Raw genomic sequence first — 21,419 nt, forward strand, 5'->3', positions numbered from 1 at the left:
TGTTCTTCAGTCGGGGGTAAAAATAAAAAAGAGAAGTTAGGAAAAGCCGCATTCTTTTTCTCGGCACTGTAAAAGATGTCATCTGTTTTTGATCAGTTTTACCAATTTGGCTGTTGCTAAACTGGCAACATACTTAGATAAGAGGGCTAAGTTATAAGCTAATGCTAGCGAGTTTGTTTATGCATGCAGTTATCTAAACAACGATGCAACGCACAGATACCTGCTGAGTAACATAATAAAATTCCAGAATTTCATTCACCAAAACTGAAGCACAGACTTCTTGGACAATCAGTTTTATGCCAGATAATTGCTTTGAAATGTTCTGAAAGACACAGACCAACAAAAAAACCAAAGAATACTAGTTCAATAACTCCAATCAGCAATGTTATTGCCTAGCCTGCAGCTTTGGACTAAAGCTAACTGTGTCAGCACACTTGTCAATCAAAGCAGCCGCACCATAACTTGAGCATCCGGATTGATGGGTTATTAGGAAAAAAAAACTTCCTCCTTCTGTTGTTAAGTAGGAAACAATGCATAAAGACGAACACTGTAATCTGTGTCATCTCTAAACCTGCTTTTTATTGCTGTTAGGCAATCCACCCACAAACTGAGGTTAAAATGTTCAACCTAACTTGTGGAAATAGCTTTGAGTTGACATTGGAGGAATTGCAGTTTTAGGCACTTCATGATGGCTTCTTCCTTCAGTTAGAACAGTTGGAAGAAAATAGTTCAATTTAGTTTTATTTTATTTATAACACGCTGAATTGCAAAAGCATTCACCTGAAGATGTTTTACGTTGTGTGAAGGAGACACTGCAATAATACAGAGAAAACCACCAACCAAACAAGGAAGCAATTGGCAACAGTGAGAAAGAAAAACTCCCCTTTAACAGGTAGAAACCTCCAAGAGAACCAGGCCAGGAAGGGGCAACCATCTGCTATCTGAACTACAGAAACGGGCACAAATTGAAACTTCAGTCCAGGGGTCCGTTCTTCGTACCTCGCTAAGTAAGTTAGCCGGATTTGATTGTTGACGATTTCGCGTGATCTTGGATCATTCGGTTCTCCGAAGCTCATCCGGGACTTGCTATCATAGCAACAGATCCGTAAGCGTAAACCTGCTCGGGAGCAGGCTTACTTTATGTAAACAGGATTAGATCGCGGCCACTCAGGTATGTCCGCTTCATTTATACGAAAGCAACAGCGATATTTCTCCACTGTTTCTCCATAAATAAATATTATCAATGTAACTAAAGATAATGCAGTATTTGATTCTTTTATTGATTGCATACAGATACATACAGGTCATTTCCTAAAAAAAGGGAAATGTACTAGTAATCATTCTATTACAAGTATTTGATTATTTCAGATGTAATTCATATTTTAGAGTAGTAATAGTAAATTACTTCGTGTAATCAAGATGAGAGACCACGGCTATAAAAGCGAAGGTGGATTTGGGAAGTCTGTCGCAGCCATGTCCTGTCCGTTTGTACGCGAGCAACCCATTGCGGAAGGTGCAAGATTGATAAGGAGAGTTTTCAGAATTCAGCGTATATTGCGGGATAGACAGGATGCTTCCTGTCCTTCCTCCTCCTTATATATATATATGTGTGTGTGTGTGTGTATATGTGTGTGTGTGTGTGTGTGTGTATAAAAAAACACCCAGCACGCCCCTGCGGGTGGTTTATCCTTCAAGCTCGGGTCCTCTACCAGAGGCCTGGGAGCTTGAGGGTCCTGTGCAGTATCTTAGCTGTTCCCAGGACTGCGCTCTTCTGGACAGAGATCTCCGATGTTGTTCCCGGGATCTGCTGGAGCCACTCGCCTAGCTTGGGAGTCACCGCACCTAGTGCTCCGATTACCACGGGGACCACCGTTACCTTCACCCTCCACATCCTCTCGAGCTCTTCTCTGAGCCCTTGGTATTTCTCCAGCTTCTCGTGTTCCTTCTTCCTGATATTGCTGTCATTCGGAACCGCTACATCGATCACTACGGCCGTCTTCTTCTGTTTGTCTACCACCACTATGTCCGGTTGGTTAGCCACCACCATTTTGTCCGTCTGTATCTGGAAGTCCCACAGGATCTTGGCTCGGTCATTCTCCACCAACCTTGGGGGCGTCTCCCATTTTGACCTCGGAACTTCCAGGCCATATTCGGCACAGATGTTTCTGTATAGTATGCCGGCCACTTGGTTATGTCGTTCCATGTATGCCCTGCCTGCTAGCATCTTGCACCCTGCTGTTATGTGCTGGATTGTCTCTGGGGCATCTTTACACAGCCTACACCTGGGGTCTTGCCTGGTGTGATAGACCCCAGCCTCTATGGATCTTGTGCTCAGAGCTTGTTCTTGTGCTGCCATGATTAGTGCCTCTGTGCTGTCTTTCAGTCCAGCTTTGTCCAGCCACTGGTAGGATTTCAGGATATCAGCCACCTCCTCTATCTGCCGGTGGTACATACCGTGCAGGGGCCTGTCCTTCCATGATGGTTCCTCGTCTCCCTCCTCTTTCTTGGGTTTCTGCTGCCTGAGGTATTCACTGAGCACTCGGTCAGTTGGGGCCATCTTCCCAATGTATTCTTGGATGTTCGTTGTCTCATCCTGGACTGTAGTGCTGACACTCACCAGTCCCCGGCCCCCTTCCTTCCGCTTAGCGTACAACCTCGGGGTGAAACCCTCCATGCATGGTAAAGAGCTTTCTTGTCTTTATGTCAGTGGCTTCTATCTCCTCCTTTGGCCAACTTATTATACCAGCAGGGTACCTGATCACGGGCAGGGCGTAGGTGTTGATAGCCCGGATCTTGTTCTTACCGTTCAGCTGACTCCTCAGGACTTGCCTGACCCTCTGCAGGTACTTGGTGGTTGCAGCTTTCCTAGCGGCCTCTTCATGGAATACCCAGGTACTTGTAACTGTCCTCTATGTCTGCAATGTTGCCTTCTGGTAGCTCGATCCCCTCAGTTCTGACTACCTTCCCTCTCTTTGTTATCATCCGACTACACTGTCAGCAATGACATCGGGAATGACATCCCGATGTAACCATCACGGTGGCAGACATCCCGATGTAACCATCACGGTGGCAGACATCCAAGAAAGGGCCTCTAGTATGAAGAGTTGGACAGCACCAGGCCCTGACATGGTTCACGCCTACTGGCTGAAGAAGCTGACTGCACTCCACGAGCGTCTGGCAGCACAAATGAACCAGCTGCTAGTTGACGAGAGACCTAACCGAAGGTCGGACGGTCCTGATCCCCAAGGACCCCAAGAAGGGACCGGTCCCATCCAACTACCGACCAATAACCTGCCTCAGCACCACGTAGAAGCGCCTGTCAGGCATCATATCGGCTAAGATGAACAGGCACATGGGTTCATGTGGGTTCACATGCAGGGATTGCAGGGATTTGCAGACAATTCTGCAAAAAAAGATTTTTGTAAATCTGCAAGACTATATTATTTTACCTAAGACTGTCAACCATTAAAAGGGAGCTTTGGTTAAGTGAGGTGTGAAAGTACAAACACTTTTGGCAGAAATTGCAGACATGTAGCATGTTTCCAAAATTATTTTCTCTACCTGTTCATTACTACACGTGTTTGGTGATTTTTTTTTTTTTTACCTGAAAAATTTCCGAGTGTCCATGCTGTTTCTGGAAGACTCCATCCTAGATGATCTGGAAAGCAGCTTATGCCTCAGGGGTTTTGGCAGAGACCTCTCCATGTCCAAAATTGTAAAGGCCCGCTAAAGATATGAAACAAGTCGTTTTTGTTTCTTTTGTGTTTGTTTCATGTTTTTGAAACAGTCTAAAAACACTTATTATTTATATGAGTCATAATAAAGTACCAGTAGTATGGGTAAGTGCAAAATTAAATATAATATCCAGTATCTTAATGGATACAATGAAGAATTGCCTGGAATTTTTGAGGTCATGGTTGCAGACTTTAACAGCATCCCACCTGCAGGTTCCAGATGTTTTCGCTTTGGTTTGAGAGTCTTTCAACTGTGTTGCTCATCAGGGCTATCAGCATGTTCAGCAGCAGGATGTATGTGAGAACTATGTAAGAGATGAGCAGGATGTAGTAAACTTTGTACTGAACGTCGTCCGTGAACTGCAGATCTCCCATTCCAATAGTGAACTTGAACAGTTCCAGTATAGTAAAACGAACGTCACTATAACTTAGCTTGTTTACAGAAGTAGTCAACCTCCCTCCTTGTAGCTGTATATCAGCTGTCAGGTTTTGGGCAGCTGACACTACTTCAGGCGGGTCACGTATAAGAGCAACAAAAGCTATAAAAAAAAAAGAGAAAATCCAAGTGAAAACTTCAAATCTTGGTAAGCATCTATTTTGCACATTCTTAAGTTCTTAGATTTGAGTGAATGTGTGCGTGAATGGGTGGATGACTGGATGTGTAAAGCGCTTTGGGGTCCTTAGGGACTAGTAAAGCGCTATACAAATACAGGCCATTTACCATTTAGATTTGGAGTCTATTAAAATCTTACCAGCAGAAAATCCAAAAAGCAAGACACAGTAAACGGATAAAAAGTGCAACAGGTCACGTAAGATCATCTAAAGAGAGATACATATTTTAAACTGAGCCACTCATGTCTGCCCAGGCAGCCTATTTTGATAGTTTTGGTAACAAAACTCTTACTCTTTGCATCATGACACCATACATCCCTAATTGCTTGGAACCTCTTAGGTAGTAAAGAAGGTTCACCCAGGCAAGAGCCAAGGGGAGCACAAGAAGTCCAACGTATTCCTCCTGCCCACAGCCATACATAATCACACAGATCAGAAGGAGTGCTGCCTGCAGGAAACTGCAAAGAGAGATTTCTAAGACAGCAGTAATAGTAAGGTCAGGGTATAAAAAAATATTTAATGGTGATACTTACAACACAATATCATTGAATCCATCAATAGATAGGACCCTGAAGTTCGGAGGGTTCCTACAGAAATGATTTATCTAGGGATTTGAAGGTTATTACATTAGTAAGTTTAACTCTGTCTGTGTGAATGATGTGACCAGGTTCCACTTTCTTACCGTCTTATAGAGAAAGATTAGTGCTCCAAAGACACTGAGGATCTCACCAACACAACGGAGATGGTCAAGTGGAAAATTTTCAATGGGAAATGGCGGCTGAGGGTTTAAGAGTCTTTGCTTCGTCAAAGGTGAATGTCTTAAAACATAAACATTTGTCATTTAAGTTAGAGGATGTTTAACCCTTTTTACCTTTCCATCCTTTCTGTACAAGGCCACAGCAGTGAAGATGATCAGGTACACCACATAAAGCAAGAAATTCATCAAGAATAATTTCAAAGCGAACCTTTCCCACTTATCCTGAAGAAGACTGCGAAGTGGTTCAATCTGAAGCATCTCAGGATGATTCTGAAATTTATAAGATAGGTTTTATATTAACCCTCCTAAGACCCAAACTCTTTCATGGCATGCATTTTTAATTTCTCTTTGCTATTTGGGCTGATTGGGACCTGATGAATGTAAAAACGAAGAATTACCTGATTGTTTTTTTCCTGATTTTTGTTTCTGAGAAAAATGAGATCCACATAAGAGGACATTCGTTTTAAATTTCAATAGAACAGGGACAGTATAATGTCCTCGTAAGTGGATATCAGGCCCTTGTAGAGCAAAATTTATTGTATTTTTCGGACTATAAGGCGCACCGGATTATAAGGCGCATTAAGCGAAACAAAACAGTCAGATAAGTCAAACTTTACTCAACTCATTCCTCTTGCTTCCTCCATTTCTGTACCATTGATTCATTAATGTTGAATTCTGTCGCAGCTGCTCTATTCCCATGTTGTTGCAGTATATTAATGACTAACCTCGTATTGTGGATGGATTATCTCAGTTGTTCTCGTGACTGAAGTTTGGTCCGTTTACAGCATCCTGCCATGCGATTGCATTTGTCCCTAACCATCAGGAACCCTCTCGTTAACTTTTATCGAGTGGAAAAAAGTTAGCGTTCATCCTCCAGCTTCAATGTGTTTATGTTATGCTAACATAGCTATGTGGCTAGCAATAACGTAGCACATCATTATATACCAGCTAGCCCAACTGCAGTAACCCTACAAACGTCACTGCTGTTTAGTTTCCTGTCTTCATTTATGTTGAAAGTGATAGCAGAGCTGTACGTTTTAACTATTTCAGAAATCTCTGTCAGAACATGGTATATCATGTTTAGGTGGAAACTAGCAAGCTAACTTCCTGCTAACTTCTAACTCAGTTAAATGTAATAAATTCTGAATGTTAAACTTAATTGTTACACCTGGTAAAGCAGCAACACTGATCATTCTATTAAAGATGAAAGAATTTAGACAGTTTTTAACTCTCAGTGATGCCGCAGTGTTCACTTGACTTTGGGACCTGAAGTGGACGGAGTTTTGGACCCAGATTACTTCGGGAGGCTTCTGACTACGGTAGCCGTAATGCTCCGATAATCCATCAATGTTTAGTCGTACAAACATTTTTTGACAGATTTTTAAGTGCCATGTACCACATAAAATCGGTTGGAGGTCAATAAGCACAATCAGAATTCATACATAAGGCGCGCTGTCAATTTTTGAGAAAATTAAAGGAGTTTAAGTGCGCCTTATAGTGCGGAAAATACGGTAGTATTTTGGTCTAGAGAACCCAAAATGTGATGTCCACATATGTGGATGCAAGGTCATAGGAGGTTAAAATACTTAATTCCTTCTGTTTAATTTGTTGCCATCATAGTTTATACTTCAGCAGATTGAGCTCCCAATTGTGCTGTTCCAGACATGATTACTCCTTTATTAAAATATAACTAGTATGATTTTTAAAATTTTGCATCATATATTTAATATTTGCTAAATTTATCCCATGCAATACTATCTAAGCACAGTGAGGCAAGAGGATTTTACTACTGTTAATTTCACTCTACACTGCCTATGCATAGAGTATCTCTAGTTTCATCTGAGCACATTCAACACTGTTTCAATCATTGTTTAAAAGGCACTACTGCCTCTACAAACGTACCCCACAGCAGTCAATTTCCTACTTTATCTAAAACATTGGAGGGAATAAAGCATAGAAATATCATAAAATAAATTAAAATGAGGTCAAAATTGGAATTTCTCACCGGAATCTCACTCCCAAAAATTATTATCTCTAACACAGAGTCTTCTTCATTGGTGTCAATGGAGGTCATGTCATAAAGTGAAGAATGAACAGGTCCGTAGACCCATTCTGTAAACTTCCTGGATAGTGGCCTTGTCTCCTCATCCATGAATTCTCGATGCAGCATGTGCCTAAACAGCTGGCAAATGAGAGAGCAGAAAGGAAAAGATCTATCTCAGAGACATTATCATTTTTATTTTCAGTGCTTGCTGTAAGTAGGTCAGGTCATAATAAACCTTTGTTAAATGACCATTAATGCCACCTGGGACATTACTATTAACTGAAGCGATTCATCAATCCAGTTGTTAAATTGCTCAGGGGGACTCAGGCCAACGTCTGTGGAGGCAGAGGTCTATATTATATACATGTGACCTCTAATCACGTGACCTTAACTTGTCTGCTGTTTTGCTTGTGTGACAATCATGGTGACTGTATAAAATCAAGTAGATAAGGCCCCATTCACACAGGCCTCCGTGACTCTCTGATAACCACCAGCCATGAGGAGAATGTGAGTATTACCCAACCAGCTGAGAGTGGTTGCTGCAGCTTTGAGACACAATTTTTACCATTCTCCGTTTCCAGTTTACGTTTCATTTTTTCAAGTTGCATTTGCAGACAAGTATGGAAAAACTACAGGCAACAGTGGCAATCTGCTAGCACCTAAAGGAATCACTAAGAGATTTTGGTGCAGTGCAATGTGTGCATTACGTCATGTGAGAAACCTCATTACAATTGAAACTCTTAACTTTGTATTGCGATTCTTATATTGCTCATTATTTTGTTCTGCAGCACAAAGAACCGGCACCATTAGTTACATTCTTTAAGAGCGCTTACTCTAAAGTTTGAATTTAAATGGGAACTAAAGGCAAGTCATTTGGCTCACATCATCATCTCATGTCAGTCCTGCTGCCTATGAATGTCTTAACTTTATCTTCTGTAATGTACTCAAAACATAGGTCTGCAGCTCTGAATGCATTTGTAGCTACAGCCAAGGTGTGTACAAATACAAGCTTTCTGTTGCTGAATGTCACCTTTAAACATGCCATTAAACAGATTTAAGTAATTTTGCATTACTTATAATAATAACATGTAGGGCGGTAAATATAATTTTCGCATCGTGATACAATCTTTATTTCATCTTTATTTTTTTATAAAGAAGTACTTAAATTAGTGTAAGATAATCACTTAATCTCAAGTCTGCTTGAAAGAATCTGTCATATATTGCAACATATCAAAATTTAAACATGTTGCAACAGCTACATAGTGTAATACAACTTCTTACCTGCCAAACATTATTACCTATTGTTTTGCTGAATTTTTCTTAATTTTATTTAAACATTAAAAAGTAGCACAAAAGCTTTGGCATATGGGAATGGGTCAGAACCCTCAAACATATCCCCTGAGATCCCCCGTTTTAACAGGTTTTATTTTAGTGTTAGAAGGCAGTGTACACATGATAAATCAGACTGTTGAAGAAAACTGTTCCATCAAGTCAAAACAGACATTTAGCAGAAAATAGTTTGTGGCGGAGGTGTGGTCCCTGGCGTAGCTGCAGGGGAGGGGTGGAGCAGTGAGCTCAGGGGGGTGGTACCGGGAGGTAGGTGAGCCACAGGTAGTGGCGATTGTGTCATGAGTGTCTTCCTTCTGTGTGTCTATATAGTGACGGCAGAGTCGAGCGGGAGGCTGGCTGGACCGGAACGAGCTGTCACGGTGCATTGTTATTATAAATAAAAACGTGATCGTGAGCAAAAACGGTGTGTGTGTGTCGCATATGTCACAAGCAATGTTCCCTCTAAGCTGCGCACGTGCGCAATTGCGCACTGCTGGCATGGTCTCTGTGCACAGAAAATCTGCGTTGCGCACAAAAAAAAAATCTAACCTGAATTGAAATTAGAATTAATACTTTAACAATTCTGTTTTGCAGTGTTAGTTAGTAAGTGACTGGCTGCTCCTGTATGGGATTAGAACGATGCCACCTTATCCTATAGTCCAGCCAATAATGCAATTCACATTCGTATATACGCAGCCAATCAACGTCGTTGACAGGCTATGACAGCGTCCTGCGCAAATTTGCGTAACTTCCCTAAACCCAGCACCCCCTAGAATTACTGGCTTTTTTATTTTCTGGTGCAAGTCCCGAGGTGTTAAGCACCCCTGCTGAGATTTTCACAGGTTGTCAGCTTGTTTCTCCTCCAGCTTTTGTTGTGCAAACCACCCATTATCCTTGAGGCCTGGCACATTTGCATTTGCTCACTCAGAGTTGCTCAGATCCAAGGCAGGCCAAACCTCTGTGTTACAACTTTCAGAAATGCCTGGTAGAAATGCTTCAACTTACTCATGAGATTTTGACCACATTTCTTGCGGAAGTCACAGCTATACTGAATGCACGACCGTTGTTGCCAGCTGCAACAAATGCTTGGTAGGGAACAGCTGTTCCCTACCAAGGTTCGTTGTCCATTCCATCCATTCACCCTAACCAAGTCAGACAAATTTGGGATCAAGTTCTGGATGGCCACGGATTTGGACACCAAATATGTCTGCAGTGCATCTCCTTTCTTGGGAAAAGACCCCAGTTGTCAGAAGGGAGAGAGGCTGGCAGAGAACGTGGTCATGAAACTGATGGAGCTGTTTTTGGATGATGGGAGAAATGTCACAACGGACAATTTCTTTACTTCACTGTTACTGTCACACAGACTGCTGCAGCGCAAAACAACGTTACTGGACACGGTGAATAAAGTCCGGCGTGAACTTCCTCAACTTGCAAAAGATACTGCAAAGCGAGAGGTATTCTCCACTTCAGTGCTTAGAAGTGGCAGTGTGTCCTTGACAATTTATGCACCTAAAAAAAACAAGACTGTGTGTGTTCTAAGTTCCATGCACCAAGACGTGACGATCGGTGACGGCAGAAAGAGGAAACCCAACACGATAACAGACTATAACCACATGAAGGTATGTGAATGTGTGTACAATTTTACACCAGTGCTACAATGTTTTCTGATGTGTGCTATACAGGCCTATAGAAAAAAACATATACTCATGACTCTCTCTCTCTGCTTTTACAGTGTGGTGTAGACGTGTTGGACCAAACGGCACGGATGTATTCCGTAAGAGCAGCAACACGCAGGTGGCCAGTAGCGGTTTTCTACAATATGCTGGACCTGGCAGCAGTGAATGCCTACATTTTGTACAAGGCATGTACAGGGTGGACAGGCAAAAGAAGATTGTTTCTGAGTCTTTTAGCTCAGCAATTTCATTGACGATTCATGCAGCACAAGGAAATATTAGCACAGAGGCAGGCTGCTGCAGCTGCTGTGCCAGGGACTGTAAAGACAACGCAGTGCCAGGTGCAAGAGAGCTGCAACAGGAATCGAAGCAGGTTTACCTGTGCAACATGTCAGAAATTCACCTGTGCCAAATGCAGGGATGATGGACACTGGGTCTGCAAACGCTGTAAAGTTTGAAACACTTTGAAATAAAACAGACTTGTGTACCCATATATTGTGAATGTGTGTCTTTTGTATGTAGGTTGTAACACAGAGGTTTGGCCTGCCTTGGATCTGAGTAAACAAATGCCAATGTTGCACAGACACACACACACACACACACACCCAGCAAATCTGCATTTATTTGTCCCACAAGTGGAAAATCTGCATTGTCATTGCAAAAAAGTGGACAGAGCATGGTATAGAAAGTGCACTATACAAACAATCTGGAAACATATATATGGACACGTGTATTCAAAAATATTGGTGTATGTATACACACACATATATCTATCTATCCATCCATCTATCCATCTATGTGTGTGCATGTATGTATATATATATATATCTCTATATATATAGATATATATATCTAGATATATATAGATGTGTCTGTGTGTATAACTAGACTTTATGCATATTATATAAGGTGTGGCTATATAAATATATGTACAACTCTGTGTATATATGTTTATGGACAGGCATGCAATGTAGTGACAAGGATTGACAAGAACTAATATTGCATATGAGAAATATTGCACATAGAAACTACCATGGTGTATTGTACACTGCAGGTAAGGAAGGAAAGTAGCCTTGCAGGGAAGGAAAGACCTGAATCTCTCATGGTTAGGGTTTGGGGGAGGGTGTGTTTGCACAACAAAAGCAAGAGAACAATGGAGCTGAAGACCTGTGAAAATCTCAGCGGGGTGCCAAGAGGTGTTAAGGTCGGGGGGAATTTACGCAAATTTGCGCAGGCTAGTAAATCTAGTAGTAGGGACTTGCACCAGGGAAAAAAGGCTCAGTAATTCTAGTGTTAAGTGCCGACACTGGAGTTTTAGCTAACAAAGCGGCGTGGCTGATGTGGAGTGAAGCCACGTTAATGACAACGTGTACAACCATTGGAGATGTGAGCAGGACAGACGGAACAATTGACGGAAAAAGTGTGGACTTTATACCAGTTTTTAAATTGTGTTGATAGGCCACGTAAAACCAGAGTTGTGATAAAAAAATATGCAATGTTTGGTTTTCTTCCTGAATACTATTGTTGTTTATATTTACTGCGGGAAGAAACGGTAAAAACGGCGTTTTATAAGAAAAAAGGATCGAAAGCACTCTCCGCCTGTGAGCAAAAACAAACCCCCCCGCTCCCCCTTTCCTATTCGTCCAAAAAAGTACCATGTCGACCAATCAAAAAATGATATGGCAACGTGGCATCTAGTTGTTAAGAAACGGGGGGAATTTTTAGGAGTGACGGCGGTGTTCTGAGATGTGAGAGATTTGAGACGTTTAGCGCAAATCTTGTGTAGTTAGTGTGTAGTTAGTGTGTAGTTTAGTCAATAGTTTTGTTGTGTGTGTCAGAACAATGAGGCGACTGCTGAATGTTACAGGTGTTACAGGAGTGATACATCTCCTGTTGTCAGGCCTGCAGGTATCAGGCTGTTGTTCTCCTTTATCTCATAGTGGACAGAAATTATTTTTTCGAGTGGCACAAATAATGTGTGTGGCATCAGATTTCATGCAGAACAGCTGATTGTTCTGTAAATAGTTTGAAATGTTTATTTAAAAATGCCTTGGCTGCATTAAAAAAAAAGCTGCAAAAAACTTTGTTGTTTGCCAAACTGAGTTACTTCTTCAAAAAAGTAACTATATAATTAATTGCCCAGCATTGGTCATTATATACTATATTTTGCAGACAGAGAGTTACAGGACTCTCTCCCAGACCACAGACTCATACTCATAATACAAGTCAGAGCTTTATAAAAAAAAAAAAAAAAGAAAGTTGTGTTTTCGAAATTGGAGTTCCAAGTTATTTTTACTTCCAATAGTGTTAACATACTACACAGGTCAATGACTAGATTTTTTTTACATTTTCATTGTAAATGGGCTAAAACAGTTCATTAAAAGTAGTCTAACATAAATGTAACTGCTGTAATTTGATTTGATTTTAATAAACCATGTAACTTGGATGGATTAGGTGCTGGCGTGACCACAGTGCACACGTCTGATGTCGCTCACAGTGGTCCAAGGGATCGCTCAGGGAGTTTGTGTGTTCGCTCAGACACATGAAAAATTAGAGGGAACATTGGTCACAAGTGGTGCCGAAACCCAGTGTGGAATGTCTGACCCCCATGATGCGTCGCCCACTCAGCCTGTGCAGTTGTTGGCACAGATGCTGGCAGAGTTGGCGATGATGTGCCGTGGCCCAGCGGGAACATCTGATGAAGCTCCAGGAACATTTGGACCACCAGACCAAGGTCCTGGAGCAACTGGTCGGGGCTTCTGCGTCGCCTCTGCCGCCACCGCTGTCGCCGTCTCTGTCGCTGCCTCTGTCGCTGCCTCTGTCGCCGGCGATGCACAGGATGGGGGACTGTAACGATCCCCAGGTTTTTTTGGAGGCGCTCCATGCGACGGCGGAGGCGTGCCGGTGGCCGTGAGCGGAGTGGGCCTCGCGGCTGATCCCACTGCTGTTGGGGGAGGCTCAAACGGCGGCCCTGGGCCTGCCGCCAGCCTCGCGGAGCAGCTTCGACGACGTGTGCCGGGCCGTGTTGGACCGGATGGGCCTTGCCCCGGAAGACCAATGCCGGTGGTTCCGTGCCTGCAGGCTGACTGGGGAGGATCGGCCGTTTGCATGGGCTCGCAAGCTCCACGACGCGGCAGTGCGATGGCTGCAGCTGGGACAGTCGGCGGGAGAAGCCCAGCTGGTGTACAAAATCATGCTGGAGCAGTTTGTGGAGGGGCTGCCGGCGGAGACGGCGAGATGGGTCCGGTGTCATAGACCTGCCAAGCTGGAGGTGACGGTTACGCTAGCGGAGGATCACCTGGCCGCCAAAGCAGTGGAGCCAGGAGGAGCCAGCCGGCTGCCTGGCAAGCAGGGCCCGGTACCAGCACCGCGCCGACGGGCTCCAGCGCTGGTGCCGGGAGAATGGGCCCCGGCGTGGAGTCCTACGAGCCCGTTTTCTTCCACTTTGCCTCCCCAGGGATCGCGCAGCCTGGACACCTGAGGAGGGATTGTCCACTGATGGAAGTGGGGCAGGTGTTCCGTGTCACCGGTGCCCCAGCACCCTCCCCCGGTCCAGGAGAGACATACAGCATTCCGGTAAGAGCTCAAGGGGGTATACGCCAGGCTTTGGTGGACACGGGCTGTACGCAGACCCTCGTGCACCAAAGCTTGGTTCGCCCCGGGGCATTGCTGGAGGCGGAGTGGGTGGAGGTGAGGTGTGTTCATGGTGATGTGCACAAGTATCCCATAGTGTCACTGTTGTTAAAATATAGGGGCAAAACGCATAGAGTTAAGGCTGCGGTTAGCCTGCGCCTGTCGCATCCCCTTATCTTGGGCACGAATTGGCTGGGGTTTCATCAGCTGTTGGGACATTATGCGGGGATGCGATCATGACCATTGGTAGCGTGTAGTGTCTGCGCGGCGCTCAGCGGTGACGCAGGGTCGTCCGACGCTGACTCCGGGGAGGGGGAGACGGCGGGCCCTTCAAGGGACGACCCGCCGGCTCCGGAAATTACCCCCAAGGGAGATTTCCCACTGGAACAGTCTCGTGACGACACCTTACGCTCAGCCTTCGATCAAGTGATTGAGATTGATGGTCATGTGGTGCGCCATGAAGCCGCGCGGACCTACCCACGTTTCGTGTTATTAAAAGATAGGTTATGATAGGTTTGTAGCATAAACCTATTCGCTGGAACGTTCAGGACAATTTGCTACACAGCAAAAACAAGACACAAGTAGGCAAAGTTCCTTGTAGTACTCATGCATGAGGGAGGCCTGCCTGGAGCCAAGTGTCGTTCCACCCACTTGACCTCCGTCAGACTCTCAGCCAGGTTCCCCATAGCACTCCTTTTATTGTGGTTACATGAATATGCATAGGTTCATTAACATATGACATCTTATATAGGTATGCATGTGAACAAAGAATACCCTGTGTGTGTGTGTGTGTGTGTATCTGTGTGTGTATGGGGTCAAGATGTAACCCCAGGAAGACTCCCCAAAGCTGGTGCCAGGAGTCTAGCGGTACATCTGAACAAAAGGCTCTTAGACTCAAACAGATATATGTGTGTTTGCTATACCATATATCAGCAGGAGAAGATACGACCTCTCCTAGGAGGTGTGTGATCTATGCCAGAACACTCTGAAGAGGAGTGAACGCACTCCCCTCTTCATGCTACACAGAGTTGTTACAGACCTCCTAGGATGAGACATTCTTTCAATCTACAAATGATTATATACTTCTAAGCATATATGAGTAAATATTTCTAAGGATAAATGGCAATCACAATACAAATCTAACATTTTATATCGAGTGAGTTGTGACGCTCGCAAGGAGGAGACGCACACCCAGTTGTCGGTGCTACGAGGCCGCTGGGAAATAATTTTCCAGGCGGCTCATTATAACCCCATGGCAGGGCATATGGCAGGGGTAGGCAACCTTTCTGATGGCGAGTGCCATTTAAAATTTCCTCAGAAGTCAGTGTGCCATATGATTGCATTAGCAATAAATTTAATAACGCTCTATATTAACAGTTACACACTATATAGAACCACTTTATAGAATTATATTTGTTCGCAGATGTTGGCAGCTATCAGCGAATAGTTATCAGCTATTTTGAAACAAAAAAAAAGACACTTTTTATCCATAACAAGAACTCCATAACAGCAAATACAGAAAATACAAATGCTATTTATGGTCTCCTCACAACAATGATAAGAAAAATAAACTAGGCCAATATGGCATGTTTGTTAATACAGAGACACACATGTTAATGTGATTTCTGGTCTCCCACTCAGAGACACAGGTCTACGAGTGTCCAGCATTCAGACGGCTACCCGAGGACGCTCATGTGACAGAAAATCTGCTCACACAGATATGTAGAGCCCAATACTGTCAATAAGGCCTTTGCTATGTTCTGAAGACAGTTAAACTTGTCAGGTAGTGATGTCCAGCAGGTGAAAATGCAAGCTCCATGAACATGCATGGATTCCAGCTACTTCGATGTTATATGTATGATTTCTATACATTTTATGTCAGATAAAAACTTTGGTTGTAAGATTCAGATAATTATTTAATAACAGCCAGACATTTTAAATGAGAATAAGAAAGTATTTCTTTGTGCCCCCCTTTCCCTGTTAATGCCCTACCTGGCCCCCTGGCAAAGCTTTGCTAGACCCGCCCCTGCACAGTTACCAGCTGTCAGCTACTTAGAAAAGGATCCTGGTGTTATTTTTCTCTCAGAAACAGTTCATAACTTCCCTTCAACTCATTCATGTCACCTAAAAGGTAAACCTGTTTCTCCATCACCTGTTCAGCTCTGATGATTCAGTAAGGACATCTCCTGGTTTCATCTTCATGTCTCCCTCTCACCAGATATACAAACCATCATGACCAGCAGCTTTTACAGCTGTAGCTCCAGCAAACATCAGCTGATACTAGAAATTAATATTAAATAAATTCTAACAACAGCTGATCAAGCTTAAACGTGCTGCTGTTGTTTTGCGCTACATCCGCTGGTTTCCTCTTTCTGGCGCAAAGTGGGCGATAAACAAACAAGAGAGAAAAGCCGATCAGCTGATCATTGATCGTTTCATGATTGACGTAGCAACAGGAGAGGGAGGGGAGAGAATGAGAGGAGAAGAGGCAGCTGTGCAGCGTAAACACAGAATAACTCCAGCTTTGTGTCTTTTTTCATTTTAGCTAAAGTACGGGACAAACTGTGTTCCTTTTCACCTTAGTACGAAAAGCGTAATATTTTCTCTGAATGAGGGACGATTCCGTCTTTTTATAGGCAACTCTACTAACTAACCTTATGAATAAAATACAGTTCACTATGGTATCACTAACATCACAGCACTCACCCAGTTGTATAGAAACTCCGTCATGCTAGCTAGCACGTAGTACGAGTTATTGTAACTGACTGTAAAAAGTCAGCACAACGAAAATAAACTCCTCCTAAACTTGGTTTATATCTGACCCAGATAGACTGCAGGTCATAACTTCTTACCTGAAGTTTGGTTCACCTGACACTCGGACCGGCGGCTGCCTCGGGTCTCTCCTCCTCCTGCCTCCCCTTTCTCTCATCCACCTGCTGGCCTCCACCACTTGCTAATTTTACTGAATCTGAGGAAGCTCCGCCATAGCCACCACCAAACAACTGAGTTATTTTTACACACCGACCAGCATCTGGCCAAACCACCACCTTTCATTGTTTATACCGTTACAAAGGGGAAAAAAAGTCACCGGGCCACCGAGCAAATGCCCGATGGCCAGTCCAGCATTGGTCGTGTCATCAGTTGACCCCTGGCATATGGGATATGACAAAACTCTGGAGCGAATAACGGCCCGATTTTATTGGCCCGGCATCCATGCGGATGTGCGCTGCTGGTGTGCGTCCTGCCCGGAATGCCAACTTGTTAATCAGCCGGCCATTCCAAAAGCGCCTTTGCTCCCGCTCCCTCTAATGGAGGTCCCGTTCGAACGTATTGGCATGGACCTCATCGGGCCGTTTCACCGGAGTGCACGCGGTTATTGCTTTGTACTAGTTCTGGTGGATTATGCAACGCGATACCCGGAAGCAGTGCCACTGCGAAGCATCTCTGCGAAGAGCATGGCGCAGGCCCTGTTTCAGGTCATCTCCCGAGTCGGTATCCCGAAAGAGATACTGACTGACCAGGGCACGTTGTTCATGTCTCGCACACTGCGTGAACTGTACGAATTGTTGGGCATTAAATCTATTCGGACCAGCGTCTACCACCCTCAGACTGACGGGCAGGTGGAACGACTGAATAAGACTTTAAAGTCCATGATTCGTAAGTTCATTCACGAGGATGAACGAAATTGGGATCGTTGGTTAGACCCTCTGTTATTTGCAGTGCGGGAGGTGCCCCAGGCCTCCACGGGATTTTCTCCCTTTGAACTGCTGTTCGGCAGGAAGCCACGTGGGGTGCTCGACCTAATTAAAGAAAGCTGGGAGGATGGTCCGAGCCCCGCAAAAAACGAGATTCAGTACGTGTTGGACCTGAGAGCGAAACTCCACACTTTGGGGAGGTTATCACGGGAGAATTTGCTCCAGGCTCAGCAGCATCAGCAGCGCCTGTATAACAGAGGGGCTAGACTCAGGAAATTTTCACAGGGAGACAAAGTGCTTGTATTACTCCCTTCTTCTAGCTCAAAGTTACTCACCAAATGGCAAGGTCCCTTTGTGGTCACACGGCGAGTGGGGGACGTTGACTATGAGGTCGCACGGTCGGACAGGGAAGGGGCCACGTAGATTTATCACCTCAACCTCCTGAAAGCATGGAGGGAGGCTGAGTCTGCTTCTCTGGTGAGCCTGGTTAAGGAGAGAGATGAGTTGGGGCCGGAGGTGCCAAATTCTATCATTCCCGCCTCCCTCCATTGTGATGACCATCTCACACAGGCCCAGAGAGCGGATGTTGCCGCTTTGCAACAGCGCTTTGTGGACGTGTTCTCCCCCCTGCCCGGCCGAGCGTCTCTCATTGAGCATCATTTTGAAGCACAGCCTGGCGTGATGGTGCGTTCACAGTCCTACAGGCTCCCTGAACACAAAAGGCAAATCGTTCAGAGGTAATTGGCCGACATGCTGAAGATGGGAGTAATAGAAGAGTTGCACAGCGCCTGGTGTAGCCCCATCGTTCTAATGGTGAAGAAGGATGGGTCTATACGGTTCTGTGTCGAATATCGCAAAGTGAATGAGGTGTCACAGTTTGATGCTTATCCCATGCCCCGGGTCGACGAGCTCCTGGACCGGTTAGGCACGGCCCGTTTTTTCACGACACTGGATTTAACCAAGGGCTACTGACAGATTCCCTTGTCTGCAGAGTCCAAGGAGAAAATGGCCTTCTCCACTCTGTACGGTTTGTACCAGTTCGTCACGCTTCCGTTCGGCTTGTTTGGGGCCCCGGCCACCTTTCAGTGCCTCATGGACCGGGTGCTGCGTCCACACGCTGCGTATGCTGCCGCCTACTTGGATGATGTGATCATCCATAGTGACACCTGGGCGGAGCATGTGCGGCGGGTGGCCGCAGTCCTGGAGTCCCTGAGGCAGGCGGAGCTCACGGCCAACCCGAAGAAGTGTGCGGTTGGACAGAGGGAGGTTCAGTATTTGGGGTAACACTTGGGAGGCGGGCAGGTGCGTCCACAGGTAGAGAAAACGGCGGCTTTAGCATCCTGCCCGCGCCCCAAGATGAAAAAGGAGGTGAGACGGTTCCTGGGGCTGGCGGGTTACTACCGCCGTTTCGAGCCGGGGTTTGCGGAGCTGACCAGCCCCTTGACTGAGCTCACCCGCAAGGGTGCTCCGGATCTGGTCCAGTGGACGGGGCCGTGCCAGGCGGCGTTTGTGCAGGTGAAGAAAGCTCTCTGTGGAGAGCCGCTGCTCCACACTCCTGACTTTACCCTCCCTTTTGTTCTGCAGACTGACGCCTCGAACAGAGGGCTGGGGGCTGTTTTGTCCCAGCAGGTACGGGGGGTCGACCGGCCCATGCTCTACATTAGCCGGAAGCTGTCTGAGCGGGAGAGGCGGTACAGCACTGTGGAGAAAGAGTGCTTGGCTATCCGGTGGGCGGTCGACTCCCTCCGCTATTATCTCCTGGGGCGCTCATTCACCCTCTGCTCGGACCATGCCCTGCTGCAGTGGCTCCACCGCATGAAGGATGCCAACGCCCGGATCACCCGGTGGTATCTGGCTTTAGAGCCCTTTAAGTTCAAGGTGGTCCATAGGCTGGGGGCGCAGATGGCTGTGGCCGATTTCCTCTCTCGCTTGCGGGGGGGGGGGGGGGGGGGGGGGAGTAGGTTCGGCCTCAGTCGGGCGGTGGGGGTGTGAGGCGGAGGTGTGGTCCCTGGCGTAGCTGCAGGGGAGGGGTGGAGCGGTGAGCTCAGGGGGGTGGTACCGGGAGGCAGGTGAGCCACAGGTGGTGGGGATTGTGTCATGAGTGTCTTCCTTCTGTGCGTCTATATAGCGACGGCAGAGTCGAGCGGGAGGCTGGCTGGACCAGAACGAGCTGTCACGGTGCATTGTTATTATAAACAAAAACGTGATCGTGAGCAAAAACGGTATGTGTGTGTCTCATACGTCACACAGACCTACCTCTATCTTGCCGAGCTTAGCTGCCAGTTTTAGAGGAGTCATACTATCATTATTTTCAATCTCTTCCAACTGGACTTTTTTGTCAAGCTTGTTGTGTTGAACAAGTATTTCATCATACACCTTTGCAATTATATCTGTGTTTTCTTTTGTGTTGTCTGCTATGACCACCAAGGTGTGCAAAACAGTGTTTCCTCGTGAGTCTCTGTCAGTCACGTCAGCTCTTCTGTAAGGGTTTTCCATGAGAAAGGACACAATATCAGGCTGGTTGGTGCAGGCAGCCAATGACAGAGGGAGCTCCCCTAATGGAAACACAAACAGATGAGCTTAGAGATAACACTTAGCCATAAACAACTGAGACAGAAAGTGTAGCTTGTTAACACCAATATGAAATTACCCACCAAAATAAAAGCCAATTTCAGCATGACGCTGGAAAAACTCTCCATTGGCTTTGGCTTCCACATCTGCTCCTTTCTGGACTAGCAGCTTCACATGCTCAAAGGTCCGTCTCTGGCAATGGCAACATGCAAAGCTGTCTGACCTGTTATAGGCGTGGTTTTGTTGTTATAGTAAACAGGCTATCTTTGTTATGTTGCGAAAATGTGAGCTATTGAGCAAGACCACCAGGTTTTTTCCCCCCACATACCTTTATAGTTACGATCTGTATAAGATGCATTGATCAAATTTTCTAATTTTGATCTAATTTTTTTTTTTTTTCGACCAAGATGGCGGCGCGTGAACAACGCGAGGCTCAGTGTCTCTCCAGAATCTGCTATTTAGCGGGTTTTTTTATCTACTTTTAACCGGATTATTCATCCAGAATTGCTGTGCGTTGCTGACCTACAGCAGACAAGAGATTCTGGACATCTGGACTCATAACTCCAACAGTTTTATCGCCGATCTCCGACTCATCCCAGAGATCTCCAGAACACCGGAGGCTGCCCACTCTCCCCGGCTGGGCGGAAGTGCACGCAGACGGCGCCGAGAACGTAAACAAAGGCGAGGTAGGCGCGGAGGGCTACGGGCTAAGCTAAAGCTAACACCACATCGGCTGCCTTTACCTAGTATTTTCCTCGCCAATGTCCGTTCTCTGGCAAACAAAATGGATGAGATACGGCTCTCCATCACTAACAACAGACGGATTATGGACTCAAATGTCATGTTTTTCACCGAAACATGGTTGAACAACAGCTGCCCGGACAATGCTATCGAGTTAGCAGGACGCCACACACACCGAGCCGACAGGCTAGCAGATGACTCTGGCAAGACCAGAGGTGGAGGTTTGTGCATTTATATTAACAATGCTTGGTGCATGAACTCCACTACTACTGAGAGTCACTGCTCACCTAATGCAGTTTTTAATGGTCAAATGCAGACCTTATTATCTCCCCAGAGAGCTCACTTCGATCATACTCACTGCAGTATATATCCCCCCCGACGCTAATGCTAGGTTGGCCATGAAAGAACTTTCTGCAGCCATTAACAAACACCAGAATAACCACCCCGAGGCTGCTTTTATTGTTGCTGGCGACTTCAACCACACCAACTTAAAGACAGTCCTCCCGGTTCAGATTCCACCAACATGTCTCCTGCCACACCAGAGGAGACAAGACTTTAGACCATGTTTATTCCAACTTGGCTGGAGCCTACAAAGCAACACCCCTCCCCCACATTGGACAATCGGACCAT

The 21,419-nt window shown here is 45.5% G+C and overlaps 1 long non-coding RNA gene and 1 pseudogene across 1 annotated transcript; one reads left to right on the plus strand and one right to left on the minus strand.

Annotated features, from left to right (window-relative positions):
• Positions 1–3,234: 3,234 nt before the first annotated feature.
• The window catches only part of LOC102076156 (transient receptor potential cation channel subfamily V member 1-like), a 34,963-nt pseudogene continuing 16,778 nt past the window's right edge, over positions 3,235–21,419 (minus strand).
• LOC112842124 (uncharacterized) lies at positions 9,961–10,365 on the plus strand. Its single transcript, XR_003213781.1, has 2 exons — positions 9,961–10,095; positions 10,209–10,365. It is a non-coding gene; the product is annotated as an uncharacterized LOC112842124 (long non-coding RNA).

Source organism: Oreochromis niloticus, linkage group LG14 (genome assembly GCF_001858045.2).
Source record: "Oreochromis niloticus isolate F11D_XX linkage group LG14, O_niloticus_UMD_NMBU, whole genome shotgun sequence".
Classification (NCBI taxonomy): Eukaryota; Metazoa; Chordata; class Actinopteri; order Cichliformes; family Cichlidae; genus Oreochromis; species Oreochromis niloticus.